The sequence below is a fragment of the Cucumis sativus genome, chromosome 3 (genome assembly GCF_000004075.3).
Source record: "Cucumis sativus cultivar 9930 chromosome 3, Cucumber_9930_V3, whole genome shotgun sequence".
Classification (NCBI taxonomy): Eukaryota; Viridiplantae; Streptophyta; class Magnoliopsida; order Cucurbitales; family Cucurbitaceae; genus Cucumis; species Cucumis sativus.
In genome coordinates, this window is record NC_026657.2 from 21,645,938 (window position 1) to 21,663,097 (window position 17,160).

Sequence of the window (17,160 nt, forward strand, 5' to 3'; positions counted from 1 at the left end):
TATTTCTTCTTGAAAATATTAGTAAATTTTATTCACTTTAGAATGATGATCATTGCATTGTTGATGAAATATCACATGCATAAACCTCACGATAGTAAATAACTTCAAATAATTTAATCGCTCTCTTTAGAAAGATCAAAAGAGTCAAAAAATTTTACAAATAATTGAAAAGATTTCTACCCCTCATTCATTATTGGTCGAGGCCACACAAGAGTTTTCTGACCAAGTGCAAGTAGTCAGAAAAGATGTGTCAAAGTGTTAAAAGGACAAGTGACAATGGTTTTAAAGTCCCTCGCTTAAGTTAAAGATATACCAGTAGCAGTGTAACGACCCAACTTTTCTAACTAAGTCACACGTTAAATTAACACAAAGACTTGAGTTTACACCAAGTACCAAATTCAATAAACTTAAGAATACAAAATTTATGTTTGGGTTGTTTAAAATAACCAAAACTTTCAAGAAAAACATATGATTTTTCAGTTTTTGGATACAGTTAAACCTCAAATTTTTTAAACAGTCTCAAGTACGAAAACAAAACAAAAAGATAAATAATCAAGCGGAGATATAGAGATGTTATGTATCAACGGTCTTTTTTGTGTAGAGACTATTTTGTTAGTTGAGCATATTTTCTTTTTCATAATGCTATTACTCTTGCTGGTGATGTTCATATTGTTCTCTTCTCTTTTGTTGGATGTTGATTTTCTTGGTACTTCATATTACCAAATTGGAGATGCATTTGTATGTGACAAGATAGGACTTGTTCATGGTATGATATTCTTATTTGGTATTCTTCTATCTTTTTTATCAAATTTTTTATAGGTCGGTAACTTTAGACATGTTTTTTTCCTAATATGTGAAGACACTTGCAGAGTTTTGAAAAATTACATTTTCCCCTCGTAGTTGCATTGTTTTGCTGTTAAACATGGACTCAATCATAACATTTAATTCTCTACTGATTTGGATTTTTAAGTTTGCTGATTTGATGGTGATATTTTAAGCTGCTTCAACTATTTCACAAGCATTGACATGGTACTTTATTTTACTTGGTATATTGTATCCATTTCTTTATGTTAGTTTTTCTCTATTACATATTTAGAATATGTTGAAAAGAATAAATAGTACCCTAATGGACTTGAAGGAGATGCAGATTCTGGAGGTGAAGAAGATCATGAAACGGAGGACACTGATGGTGTGGAAGTGAAACATCTACACATTTCAAATTACCAAGGTTTTGCACTAATATCCGATTGATTTACTCTAGTGATGAAGCTACCAAGCAAGTGATTGATATTTGATTAGTAACAAGACTTGTTGTAATTTCGTTATCCACGACAATACCTTGTACTTAGTTTCTTTGTAAAAATATATTACCAGGGTTTAGTTTCTATTTTACTTGTATTCCCTTTGGAAAAATTCGATACATTTCGTGTACTTAGTTTCTTTGTAAAAATGTTAACTATGTTATTGTTATATATGAAAGTTCTTCTTTATATGTGACTGGTTTTGTGTTAAAATAAAATTATTGAATTACAGAAAAAAAAATATAATTGAATTACAATTTTTTTTATAAAAAAACTCATAACATACTTGACGGTTTTAAAATGTCATAAACAAGTGCATCCTTAACGGTTTTTAATGTCATAAACAATCAATTTTTTTACGGTTATTAAATGTCATGAACACTTATACTCTTGACGGTTTTAAACTGACACAAACATTCATACTCTTGACAGTTTTTAACTGTCATGAACATTTGTATATTTGACGTTTATAAAACGTCAACGTTCAATATTCTTGACGTTTCTATCAACCGTCAAGAACTTTGGCTTCAACGACGATTTTAAAACCGTCAAGAATAGTGATTTTTGACCGTTTAAAAACGTCAAAAGAGCCTGTTTTTATAGTAGTGTAGAAGCGAATTTAAAATGTTCACGCTTCCTTCCTGCCCCTTGTCGGTTTGCCACCTTTGTTACATTTGCCTGAAAAAGTTAAACATAAAAGGGTGAGTATAAACATACTCAGTAAGAGACCAACTATTAGTCCCGTTGGGGGAAAAATAAACTGTTAACTTCCTATTGGGGTACCCTGCACAGTCACAGTCTTGTGATCTACACATAATTAGTTTAACGCCCCAAGAGACGTGCATATTAGTCTAGTGTCCTGCAGAAAACACATTTCAATCTAGTGCTTCCGAAGAATGCACAACAGGTGTTGATCCCGTAGGACACCTGCAAGGTACACTACCCTATAGATAAAGTTAACAATTTCCCCTCAGTCACAATCTAATATTTTTAATCAATCAATTAAATTTTGCAGTTTAAGCTACCATTATATCATTCTCTAAGTTCATCACGTTTACAGTCAATTTATGCAATCCAGCACCTAATCAACATTATTATAACGGTTCCTCAACGAATAAATTCACACAAGCACCGCTCTTCTCAATTCAATCAATTCAATTTAGTTCATCAACTATAGGACACTACCTATGCCCTAACATAACAACCAACAAACCATAACTTAATCAGTTCAATCGTCATAACCAGCCAAGTATACGTATCAATTAGTTTATTTTAGTTCAACAAATTTTCATACAGCTAGACAGTCAATTAGATATAAGATTCGCATAATCAGTCGGTCCATCCCAGTTTAGCGGGGTCAATTAGATATAAGATTCGCATAATCAGTCGGTCCATCCCAGTTTAGCGGGGTCAATTAGATATAAGATTCGCATAATCAGTCGGTCCATCCCAGTTTAGCGGGGGTCCATGCAGACAATACTTCTCAATTTCATCGTTGAGTCCAATAGTAGGAATCCTTACCTCGATTTTTATGCAAATTCCTCAATCAAACTAAATCCAACAATCAAATCCTAAACACAAACAAACACGAAATCAACATCTTTCTAATTAATTTCATCCATTATATTCACCCTATACGAAAATTCCACAACTTACCCAAAAAGTGGATAGTTAAACTTCAACCAACCCGTCAAAACTCCAAGAACTCTAACACTATCCACAACGACACCTCCAAAAAACCCATATAAACCAATCGATTAATTCAACATTGCATTCCCAAAGAGACATCACAGATCCATAACCCACGACAATTAATTACAACCGAAAAATCACTGCAAGTCGTAGAGTAAAAGGGCAAAGGTCTACGAACCGAGTTGGGCAACAATGTGCAAAACGTAACTGAGTGATGGGAGAAGTTGGACGGCTCGGTCAGACGAAAAGATGGAGGCTGCACGGCTTGGAGTGGTCTCCCGACGCGCGGCGAACGTGGTTCGGGTAGTCGTCGGCTACACAGAGATGTGCGCGACGACGGCCTTAGCAGAACGGCTACGGTTCGGGATGATTGATCGATGGAGAGTCACGCAGCGCTTGCAAGCTTGACGGCCGGTGATCGGCTTGTGCAACCCGAACAACGCAAGACTTCGGCGGCGCGATAAATCGAAACTGATGGAGGAGGAGAAGAAGTTGGCGTGAGGTTGAAGGGTGGGCGGCGGCCATGGATCTGAACGGCAAGGGAAGGGGAGAAGATGATGGTCGGCTGGGTTAGGGTACGGGAAAGAGAAGAAGAAGAAAAATATGGAGAGAGGGGAGAGAGGATAAAGAAATTTTAATTTTTTTTACTTTTACTTTTTTTTATGCTAATAATTATTAATAATAATAAATATATTATTATTATTATTAATGACTTTTCCAACAACACTTCTTTTTTTTTTAAGACAAAACAATAAAATGACGTCGAACAAAAATTAAGAGTAAAAATATTGAGCGGTCCGATTAAATTAATTACCTTAGAGTTCGGGGTGTTACACAATGGCTCATTCTCTCTCTTTCTCTCTCAAATTTTCTCCCTTTCTCTCTCAAAATTTCCTTCTCTTCCGTGAGTTTTTGAAAAGCCTCTGTGTTAAAATAGCCAACACTTTCTGCGACGTCTTCGAAAACGTCGCAGAAACCCACTTTTTGCGATGTGCTTAATTGTTGTCGTCATGGAAAGTTGAATAATGAATTTATTACTTTTGACTTTTCGCGTCGTCACTGGGTCACACGCCTCGAAAAGTCGAAAGTAATAAATTCATTATTCAACTTTCCGCGACGTGCTCCACCGCTGACATCGTGGAAAGTTAATCTTAAATTTATTACTTTCCACTTTTCGCGACGCCAGACGTCCTCACGTCGCAAAAAGTCCAAATATTAAATTTAATGTTCACCTTTCCGCAACGTTTGAGGACATCACGTCATGGAAAGTCGAAATAACAAATTAAATATTCACATTTTCGTGACGTTTGGGAGATAGACATCGCAAAAAGTCTCCTATGAAATAAAACGTTTCGACTTTCCACGACGTGATGTCCTCAAACGTCGCGGAAAGGTAAAATAACAAATTAATTAGTAAACTTTCCACGACGTCATGATCCCAAACGTCGCGAAAACTGCCATACTGCGACGTATTAAGGCTAACGTTAGGAAAAGTGGATTAACGTCAATGTTGCTTTTAGCGACGTCTTTTCTGACGTCGCGATAAGTCCAAATTCTTGTAGTGATAATGGGGCGACTACCTTAAAGGTCATTTCATCATGTACGGCTGAAGGATGTCAGTTCATTTCCACAATGACATTTTTTTATTCACCAGTTCCAAGAATGCCTGATTTGACATGAGTTGATCTCATAAAAAGGAACATATTCTATATGGGGTATGATCAAGGAGCTATGATACCCCATAAAGAATATGTTCTGGTGCGCCTACTAATCCCACCTCTTTTTTTGTTGTTTGTTCATAAGAAGATAGCCTAGTTGGCTCAACTACTCATTGGTACATGTAGTTGGATATCTCTCAAGTGTGCAAGTATTGAAACAGTACATGGGCATTATTAGTTTGGCCTCATATACTCTAAATCTTCAGTGTATGAAAAAAGAAGCATTAGCCACTTTTAAGGAATATGCTTACAGATAGTCGATTAGAGGCAGCCTCCTTTGACTAAGTAAGAAAATGTCACCTTGTGAATATTTCATACTACAATAAAATGACTCTTACATTATGATAATGAAGTTTAAAGGAGAAGGGATTACAAATGATGTAGAAGTAGAAGTTAGCATCATTAAAAGCATGATCCTACTAAAAGAAAAGATGAAGTGCATGAGATCAGCTCGGACCAGATCATTATCAGCCATGTGTCACTACCATCATTTAAATAAGTGAACTACGAAGAGGAAAAGTCAAATAAATAAAGCAAAGAATAACAACGAAGCACTTGTTCCCATCATCTTTAGTAGTGCAATTCCATATGATGAGTTGGTTTCTCCATGATTGGAAAATTTGGAGCATCCCAACTGAAAATAAAGAACTATCTAAGATCACTAGAGAAATGGAAGGTTATTTTCTATTGGCTACCCTCAAGATTAAGGCAACACATTTGTAATAGAGGTGTTGGGATTTATGTCCTAAAACTCGTAGATTGTAAATATAATCCATTGATCGTTGTTAATAAAATGTTATTATTGTAATAATTGTTATTGATTAAATTATTAGTTTTGTCTTAATAACCCAAATCCAATAAACTAACATCCTAAACTGTTTAAGGAGTCTTGAACAATATGTAGAGACATATAGGGATCTATGTTCAAAATCAGCTTAAAGGGTCTATAATATAGGGATAAGGTTGGGTACCTTATCCTAGTAACACTATTGATACGGCTCACTTTGTATTTGATACAAACGCAATGATCCAATGTGTTCGTGTAGGTGACATGCGAGTGAGGGTATCCTATGCAATGAGTTTGCATAAGACCGGACCGCGAATTAGTAACCACTAGATGTAACTCCGTTAACTAGTTAGGTTTCTATTTCACTAGGATGACCTAGGTAACTTAGTCTTAATCCTAAGTGTTGTTATGAACTTCTGTTTGCGAGAGATTGTCCTTTGATTTGTACGGATGAGAGTGGCCAGATCGCCGATTCAATAAGCTTATCATTTTGAGGACAAGACCGAGTGGGGAGCTAGGAACATAATTACACAAGATGGAATTCACTCATTCCCTACTTTAGGGTAAGTAGATGAGTGTTCCCTTAAATAGTGTCTCCAGGTCTTGAACAAAGGGTCTACCCTCTCCATGGCACGAGAAGAGTTTTTGTTTATTGGTAGGACCATAAACAGGTTGTTCATTGGAGGAGCACTGGTATTTAAGGATTAGAGGTAATCCAATGGTAAAATGGTAAATTGACCCAGCTGGTGTTACGAACACTCGTGAAGGACTAACTTACTGTTATTGGTCTATATCCGTGGACACAGAAATATATCTACAGTGAGAAGAGTTCAGTTGTGACTCTTTAGTGGAGTGTACACACAGTTAACGAATATTGATTAATGTGGTTAATGAGTTTAGCCAATTAATCTCATATCGTTGTAGCTTATGATCTGTAGGTCCATTAGGTCCCTTTCCTAGCTCGTAAAGGGTAATGAGATTTATTTATATTGGTTGTAATTTGAAATGTTCAAATATACTTAGGGAATTAGTTTAATGTATAGTGATACATTTCAATCTTTTTTTATAAATATTTGAATTTTCTCTTTTACTTGGGTTTGTTTTCTTGGTCTTTTTACTCATTATGTTTTGTTTTGTTTACTACTTCTTTTATATATATATATATATATATTTATTTGAATTTGAATTGCAATTGCAATAGGTTAATACTATGAAATTTAAAAGAAGACTTGAAGAACCCGTACAAAATTAAAACAATGTCAATTGTGAAATCAAAGCCCAAGAATTTCGAGTTCTTTTTATATATAATTTGTTGGATCGGTATGGCAACCCTAGAGGGGGGTGAATATAGTTTAAATAAACTTTTTGACAAATAAAAAGTAAAATCAACTAATTAGATATTTTTTAAAAAATTTAAATAAAGAACTTTGTAAACTTTGTTAAATAACAAGATTGATAAAAAGATATGAATGGAAGTATGCAATCAAACTCAACCAATAAGAATATGTAACTAAAACTAAATTAAAAAATAATTAGAAAAGAGTTAGAGAAGAAGACACCGTAATTTTATAGTGGTTCGGTTAAACTCAACCTACATCCACTTTTCCAAGCACCTCTTGGGATTTTGATTGAAAATCTTCTTTTGACTCTTTCCACGGATTTGAGCCGAACCGATTCTTGCTCCTTTTTCGGGTTCAAGAGCAAACCCGATCCTTTCCACGGGTTAGGATCCAACCGTTACAATATGTTGAAGTTTTTAAATCACACAAAAGAAAACTCTCTAAAAGAGTGAGTATACAAGTTGAAGCTCACAAATTTAATCCTCACAATACAATAAGGAGCTCTCAAGAATAAGATGAAAAAAATAAAAATTGGAAGCTTTAGAGAGAATAACAATGTTGGTTTTTTTGCACTTTTTGAGGATTGTAAAGATTTAATAATCTTGTCTAATTTAAAATTTGGGAAAAATGAAGTATTTAAAAAGAGATGAAAGATAAATTCAAAATCATTTTGGGTCATTAGATATAAGTAAAAGAAAAATGAATGGTTGAGATTTAAACTCAATTAACCATTAGACACAATACAAATAATAATATAATAATATGTCTTTTCAAAATACTTTGTTTAAAAAAAACCAATAAAGCAACTTCAACATTTAAAAAAAAAAACTAGTTGTTAGACACAAGAAAAAATAATAATATTAAAGTCATTTTCTTTTTAAATTCATTTTCTTTATAAAAACCAATAAAACATAACCAAAAGCCACATTTGTTACTCCTCCATTGCTCCAAGTGGCTATAAATTATTAATATTGAAATAACTAAATATAATACATAGCTATAAATTAATTTAGCCTATTGTGTGTGAAAATATAATGCATATAACCATGATTTGTGAGAATGTGTTCTTTAGGTTCCCTTTCTAATCTTATGTTAAGTTGTTTTTTTTTATTTTTTTGTTCTTATGGTAATTGAGAAAGATAAACATTTACATCATAAGGTTGTTTTCACGAGTATAATTTATTTTCTTTTCGCTCTAAATTATACCCTAAGACCAACAATTTGTCATGAGTGTCATCATCGAATCAAGGATGAAAGAAGTAAATGGAAAAAATGAAGTTCTATATGTTGTATGACCAAATAAATGAAAAATAGATCATATGGATGATCACTTATCGGAATGAAGAGCGGTGATGGCAGATGACGACGAACGACGGTGGCAGATGACGATTTCACTCCTTCTCGGTCTCTCTCTCAACTCTCTTGACCTTCTCGTTTTCAATTCTGTAAATACAAAACGGAAAGTTGATTTTTATAAGGAAACTATCAACGCACGTCGAAGACAATGGGATAACCCTTATATTCTCCGATGTCATAAGTAAATGCTTTACTAATGACGTTGGGCATAGGATCCACCTCTCTCGATGTCTCTTGCATGGCATTGAGGGAAGTTGAAAGATTATTTTATAGTATACTTCCTCTAACGTAGTCAACATAGACATTGACACTGCCTTTACCTTAATTCCCCGACGCTCCACACACAGATGTTGGAAAATGAGATAATTAAATATTTAATTTATCTTTTACCGACGTCTTGAACTACATTGTCAGGACTACTAGTCATGGCCAACATATATTTTTTAGCGTCGAGGATGGGGCACTTTTCTCAACGGTATGTTCACTGACGCTTATTACAGCGTCGAAAAAGCCCTGATTTCTTGTAGTGGGAGAAAGTAACAAATTTATTTTTTGCCTTCTTACCATCTTAAAATATTTTAGGTAGGATAATTAGTATTTACCATTTTTTCCAACGATAATTTTGCAACAAAAAATCAATATAATCCTTAATTATTTTTTTCTTTGAAAACAATAAATATAAATAATTTAAAGGACAGTGAACATTAAAAGAAAATTTCATCTTATACGCTAGAGATGATAAATGAGCGTGAATACAAATAAAAAAGATTTAGATAAAATGCATCAATTCAATAAGAAATTTCACGAATGTCCTAATTTAAAAACTATTTTCTTAAATAGGAAAGATAATATTTTATGGACAATTCTAACCTTTCAATAATTATTAATTAGATATTACTATTATTAATTAGATATTCTATTTATAATATTATTTGAAATATTTCCTTATTTAAAATTATTTGAATTTAATATGAATTTCATAACTTCCTTAATTTAATCTGATTAATTATTATGATAATAAATTTTAAGTATCTTTTTAATTAACTATAAATCAAAATATATTATAATAGGAGTAATTTTATTCTAATTTGTAATAACCTATTTATATCTTCTTTCCAAAATTATATTTTTATCTATTATTCTCCATCTTCCGCAGCCATTATTGTCCAACACTAATAAAATATACATTATTTTAAATTTTTTGTTTATAGAATAAATATTACTAAAACAGTAGTAAACGACATCATCATACATACATATTTTTCCTTTATAAATGTATTTGATTACATTATACTTTAATATATCCGCAATCTATAATAGTTATGTTATATGTTTTAGTATATATATATATCTCATATTATATACAATAATATTATATACTGACATATAGTTCTATTATTTTTTTTATAGGATGGTCGTTCTTTTTTAACGTTAAATTCTTAATGAACTCTAGAATGTATCACATTCAAAACTAAATTTTCTTTTGTTTGCCTATTTAATCGAATATTTAAAATATACCTAATATACCAAATCTTTTATATGTTTTGAATATAATCTAAAATATACCTAATATACCGAATGTTTCATTTGTTTTGAGTATATATAATATTAAGCAAAAAATTTCTAGCTAGATTTTGTCGAATAAGTTTTATATTTTTCGGCCATCGAAAGTTTTCTTCTTCACCGTCGAAATCTCAATAAACCCTAAAATGTATCACATTCAAAACTACATTTTCATTTGATTGGCTATTTAATTGAATATCTAAAATATACCTAATATACTTAATGTTTCATATGTGTTGAATATATACAATACAACCTCGAAGTTTTTAACTAGATTATATTCGAGAAGTTTTGTATTTGTCGGTCGTCGACTGTCTTCTTCTTCACCTCCGAACTCTCTAAAATTTCGAAGTAAAAATCGTAATCCACGTTGGAAGGAGTAGACAACCGTTTTCGTGGAAGGAAAGTATAAAAAGTTTTCAACTTCTTTCCAAAATCGCATCTCATTATTTTTTCCATTTAGATATTTGTTATAAATCAATTAAATAATAGAAATTTGTATTAAATCATTTTGGGCCCCACTTATTTCCAAAACGGTATCCCACCATTTTTTTCATTTCAATATTTGTTATAAATCAATTAAATAATAGAAATTGGTATTAAATTAAGGGAAATTGCATAGGATATCATTTTGAGAATATGATCTAGTAATTATAGCACATTGTTTTAGAATTTTGCAAATATGGCAAAATTTTCACTTATCCATCTTAAATTTGATATTATTCCTAAACTACCATTCAATAACTCATTTCTCTTCTTCTTTTTAATGTCCTATGTATTATTTATTTATGCTCCCACTTTTTAAGGCCCTAATCATTTGAATTTGATTCCAAATGATTTTGTTTTATTTGTTTACATTAGTTTTTTTGTTTTACTTTGTCTCAGTTTCGTATATCTGTGTTGTGATATACTTATATTATATATATTAGTTGGTTAATATACTTACTACGTGTTTTTCGTTTTTTCAAATTTTATGCAGTTCATTAGAGTATTATTAAGTATATGTATGATGTAACTCAGTATATCATTATCAAGTATATCAACAATATATTGTTAAAACATATCAGTAAAGTGAATCATTATCAAGTATATGAATCGAGTTTACAAGTGTATATCAATAGTATATCAAGTATATAGGTAAAACTTCAAGCATATCAAGTGCATTTAATCAATCGACTGTATAAGTGAAGAATACTAAATATATCTGCAGTGTATCAGGTGTATCAAACATATATTAGTAATGTCTCAGTATCGAGTGTATCAAAGAGTATCATGTGCATCAACTGTTATCAATCAAATGTATTTGATGTATCAAGTGTATCAAGAGGTGTATTAGGTGAATCATACGTGTATAAGGTGTATCAAACGTATATTAGTAACAAGAACATTTGTGACATTTTACCTCTTGATGTATGGGCTGGGTTTCGTTTTTTCCATTTTCGCAAATAATAAATTGTGTGTGCTATGGACTTAATTATTATAACTTATTTTGCCATTTTTGCAAGTGCCCCTTAAATTAATTTGGGTCCACTTCTTTTCAAAACTATATCCCACGATTTTTTCCATTTAAATATTTGTTATAAATCAATTAAATAATAGAAACGAGTATTAAAATAATTTGAGCCTACATTTATGTAATATACTAGTTCATTTAGGACTTTTATGAAATTTATTAGTAATTTGGATCCTTATGTAATATCATATAGCAATTTAGGTTATATGAGTTTACTACAAATAATAATGGTGGAAGTTACAAGATTTAAGTAGATGTGAAGTTTTTTTTGAAGGTTATCTTTATTTATTATTTGTATAGACATACATAATTATAATTAATTAATTTAGTTATTTTTCATTACATTTTCAATGTTTATGAGAAAGAATCATTTTCAGACTTTTATACCCCTCAATAAATTCTAAATTTACAACATTACTCCACATGTATTCATTGGTTATTTCTAAAAAAATTCATTATCCTTTCCTTAATATACTAAAAGTGGCTTAGGAGAGAATATTTGTGAATATTCTACCCATTGCCAAATTCTAAATTTACAATATTACCTTAGGTATTAATGTCAAACTTAAGTTATTGTTTTAAATTTATATATAAAAAAAGTAATGTATTGTTATTTTGTTGTAATGATGTCAATCTTAAGTTATTGTCATTTAATTTACCTTTTTCAAAAAATAATGAAAGAAAACTACTCATCTCTTCTTATATTGTTTGTAATAAATAATTATTTTAATTTAGACATTTTTAAAAAATATAACAAACCAGAAAAATATTTACACTATATCGAACAATTTTTAAAATATAAAAAGTCAACAAACCCATAATGTAAAATACCAAAAATACCCTAGTCAACACTCGATTAATCGACAACACACATGTGAGTAATCTTCTAAACAACTGTATATTACAGTTTAAACGAATGATCTACGATCGTTTAGATCATGGTTTTTTTTAAAACGATGGGAAAATGACTTCAAATCTAAACAATCGTGTTGACCATGCTAAATGATCGTGTTGACTATGGTAAGTGATCATTTAAATCATATCAACACGATCGTGTAGTTCTTTTTTAACGATGGAAAAATGACTTCAAATTTAAACAATCATGTTGACCATGGTAAACGATCATGTTGACCATGGTAAACGATCATGTTGACAATGGTAAACGATCGTTTAAATCATGGTAAAATGATATTCAAATGATCTTGATATTCTCGAATATGAGAAAGATGAAGTAGACTCAAATAATCTTTTCGAAAACGGTGAAAATAAAATAAAAGATTTAAACAGAATAATAAATTGTTCAAAAATAGAAGAAAGAAGATCCGGAAGAAAAGATGAAGAAATTTGGAAAGAGAAGATGAATAAATTGCAAAGAAGAAAAAGAAAGAAAAGTGATGAATCGTTTGCAATATTCAAGGAAAAATCTAGAAATTATGAAAACATTGTACTGGCTTCATGAGCAAAGCTTTTTGTTGCACGAACTATAGTTATTTTTATGGTTTATTACATTTATGAAAAGTAACGTTTAATTTATCCTTTCAATATTTGTCCCATTGTAATATAATAATAAAGAAATATAAATTTTATAATAAACAAAGAAAGGAGAAAGTTACCCACATATGATCAAGTAAACAATCATTACGTGGATGAATAATGTTTTTAGAAATCATTTAAAATAGTTAATACTATTTGTAACCATTTTGCACTCAAACAAAATAGGTTGGCTTTGTTAAATTTAATTGTTTTTCACTTCCTTCTTAATTCTAATGTAATTGTTAATAATACTATTTATTATAGTTTAATTTTTAAGCTCCTCACATTTATTACTTAAATTATATATACAACAATTTACTTAATACATGAAATATAATATGTTTTCTTTTTTAAGCAACAAAAATTTAAATTAGTCTATACAATAACTTGCTAAAAAAGTTCAATGAGGTTATAGAGCAAGGAAAATATTATAAAATTCAAATGTTGGAAATGTAACAAAAAAAAACATTATATATAAAGAACTCATTTAAGCATTATGTCATTAATATTGTTATTTTTAAAATTTTATTCATTATGTATATATTAATAACAAAGTTCTCACATGCAACACACGTTTTTAGTTATCTAGTATTCAAAGAGCTTCCTGCAGATTTGACAAAATAAATTCTAAAAACTAGGTTCATAGTTCAATCTTATTACTTTTGCAAAATTGATTGAAAAAAAATCGACACAACCCATAAAATGCAAAAAATGTATGGATACACTTGATAAACATCTAATACACACTTGATAGTAGAAATGATGCACTTGACATGCATTATACACTACTTAAAGACACTTATATACATTTGATATACTTGATGTACTTCGTATACCAAAAAGTAGGGGTCTAAGTCCAACATGAATAACGCGACAACCTAGACTACCCAATTCATATTATATGGGTTGGATTGGATTAGTTTAAAATGTCGATTGGGTTGAGTTAAAAATTTTGGCTTTTTTGTTTGTTGGGTTGGGTTGGGTCTCGAGTTGAGGTTGAAAACTTCAGTTCAACCCAATCCAACCTGAATTAATAATAAAAAGAATAATAATAATAATAAAATTATTATTATTATTATTTATTATTATTATTTATTATTATTATATATTATTTAATAAAAAAAAGTTATGAGTATTTTGTTAAATGATCGTGTAGAAAGTTAAACGATTGATCGTATGGAAACTTAGCTGATCGTGTAAGAAGTAAACGATCGTTTAAAGGTAGAAAGCTAATCAATTGTGCGTAAGAGGGTAAACTGTCATTAAGAAACATTGGGTTGGAAATGAAAAGAGAAAAAAAACAATACAACCCGAACTCAACCCATATTTTATGGATTGAGTTAGGTTGGGTTGAGAAATTAATTAGGGTGGCCAACCCAACCAACTCGAAAATATGAGTTGGATTGACAATGTCACATCCCATCCCGAGCACCTGCCTGCTCGTCCCGAGGCATGGCGTGATGTTAGCTTGGTATCAGAGAAAAAGTTTTTGGAAAAGAAAAATTAGTCTTTGAAACATAAAAGTTTTCAAAGTTATTTTATATATAAAAAAAAAACAGAAAAGTAATTTGCATATGGAATTCTGTTTTAATAAAGTTCACTAACAGATCAAGTATGTAAGTAACATTCGAGACACAATCTTGCCAAAAATCCATGTAAGTGTTCTCTATTGTTATTTCAAGCACTAAAACAAGAAAATGTATGTTACTCACAGATCCATGGAAAACAATAATGTAAGAGGACGTCTAGAACTTTATGGAGTAGAAAAGTATAGTGGTTCAAAATATCCTACCAAGGCAAAAGAGTAGATGCATAGGATGCTTGAAATAATAGGTTGTGATGAGAATATTGAAGTAACATTAGTAGAATCTATGCTCATAGATGATGCAAAAGAATGGTGGTTTACATGAAAGGAAGATTTGGTTGAGGAAGCTAAACAAAATTGGGATGTGCTCCAAAGTATGTTTGGAAGGGAATACTTCTCCAAACATTACCGAAAGATGAGATTGAGGGAAATGAAGGAAGAAAGTAAACAAGAATCAGTATGATATTATTATGAAGAATGAGAATTTACTTCCAAATTAGAGAGAAAGAAGCAGCGTTATAAGTGTAAGAAGTTTCACAAAGAAAAATGTGTTATCGATGAAATTGAATGTTACTTCTGTTGTCAAAATGGACAACATAAGAATAATTGTTTAGCATTTAGTTTGAATAGACAAGTAGAGATGGGGGTAATCTTTGCAGCTCCATCTATTAGACGACAAGTAGCAGCATCAATTAAGAGATAAGATAAGCTTCATTAGTTTGTTTGACAGGAAATGAAGAGGTAATAAATGTAAAAAGTGTGTGTTCTCTTGTTTGTTGTAAATCAAATGTAAATTATGGTGTTTATGTATGTAAGGAAAGCTTATGAAGTTCATAAATAAAATGTATGTTTGTAGATAATTACGTTTTGTTTATTTAATAGTTAGACTAAGATTTGAAAGTTCTGGAATGTTAAGGATGTTTATGATTGCAGAAAAATAAGATTGTCTTCCCATATCAAAAAAGGAAAAGCAAAAGTAAAAGTAACACCCATAGAAGAAGATCAAACTTTGGAAAGTGGATCAAGTACGAGGCACGATGGAATGAATGAACAAAGCTACCAGCAGATATTCCAAAGATTTATCAATGGGAACCATGCAAATTAGGACTGATAAGAAACATATCATCGAAAGATTGAAATCTTTAGGTGCTACGATTTTTTAGGAATCCATAGATCCGGCTGACGCAGAAGTGTAGTTGAATCTGTTAAAGAAGTGTTTTAACGTGATGAAATGTCTCAAAGAGAATAAAGTCAAGTTAGCAACTTTCCTACTGCAAAAAAAAGCAGAAGGATGGTGGGTTTCAATTAAAGCTAGAAGAAGAGATACATATGTTATGAGTTTGATAGGATTTCAAAAAATATTTGAAGTAAATTAATATTATCCCAAGGTCTATTGTAAAACAAAGAGGGATGAATTCTTAAGATTAAGATAAAATTCAATGTCAGTGCCTGAGTACGAGAGAAAGTTTACAGAACTCTCTCGATATGTTGGACCAATTGTGGAATTCGAAAGTGATAGATGCCAATAATTTGAAAATGGACTTAGACAAGAAATTCAGACTCCAGTGATGGCAACATCAAAGTGGGAGGATTTCTCACAATTGACTGAAACTACTTTAAGAGTGGAACAAAGTTTATCATCAAGAAAGTTTGATGGTATGGATCACCAAACTGATTTGAAAATAAGCTATGATGGAAGAAAGTAAGAAACCAAAAAGAGCTTCGAACTTGGAATATCGAAAGGAAATAATTTTAAGAATGGATGTAGGAAAGAAAGCTCATTCCAATCTTGAAACTCAAGAATAAACAGTTACCAGAGATCGGTTGCAAGCAGCAACACTTAACCTCTTTGTGGAGAATGTAACCTGTATCACCTTGGACAATGCCTCAATGGAGGAGACATTTGCTTTCGATATATGCAATTAGGACATTTTGCAAAAAATTGTCATTTAATGAATACAAGTCAACCAAGGGACCAATGTACTGACTCTTTATCTGTAAACCAACCAAAGATAACTCCAGGAGGAGAAGGACCTAGCAGTGTAAAACAAAAAGGACTTATGAGAAGTTAAGTATATTATGCTTTTTAAGTACGTAATAAGTTCTATCTTATGTGAATAAAAATATCCTTTTATGTTTATTGCTTGGTGTTTAAAATTTGATGACGAAATTTCTTAAGGGGTAAGAATTGTGAAACCCAAAATTTCTTTAACCTTTGGATTTTCCTAAGATTAGTCAAGGACAAGAGAAAATGAAATTTATGGAAAAGAAGGTGAAAATACTTGGAATTTAGGTTTAACTTGAGGAAAAGATAAAAGTTGGAAATTTTGAATAAGTGTCAAAAGAAATTCATTAGGCATTTGGAGGTTGTATGGGCGAACAAAGGAAGGCTAAGAAAACCTCCAAAGAAGTGTCATTGGATGGCAAGAAGAGATTTGAGAACCTCCAAGAATAGGCGTTTGGACATGAAGTAGGTGACCAAGTAAGGAACTAACCTCCAAAGGTGATGCCTAGGCATTTGGAGGGCTAGGCAAGAAGGCATTAGAGGTTAGGCTAGGTGTTTGAGACTTGATGTTGGGAGACAAGACAATCACAAAGAAGGCTATGCGTTTGAAGTTAAAGCTTGACTTTATGTTTGGCTTAGCAATTAAGAGGTTAGCTAGGCCAGGAAGGCTTGGCTACGTGAGGGAGGAAGCTAGGCGGCCAAAGCAAGGCAATGTGAGAGGGTCTAGAGGTTAGCCATGCATTTAAGACATCAACGTGGCATCATTA

General features: G+C 31.4%; 1 long non-coding RNA gene across 1 annotated transcript; it reads right to left on the minus strand.

Moving 5' to 3' along the window:
* Positions 1-1,547: 1,547 nt before the first annotated feature.
* Positions 1,548-3,629, minus strand: LOC116402569. Its single transcript, XR_004215010.1, has 3 exons — positions 2,958-3,629; positions 2,823-2,872; positions 1,548-1,979 (listed from the first exon to the last, which is right to left on the minus strand). It is a non-coding gene; the product is annotated as an uncharacterized LOC116402569 (long non-coding RNA).
* Positions 3,630-17,160: the final 13,531 nt, after the last annotated feature.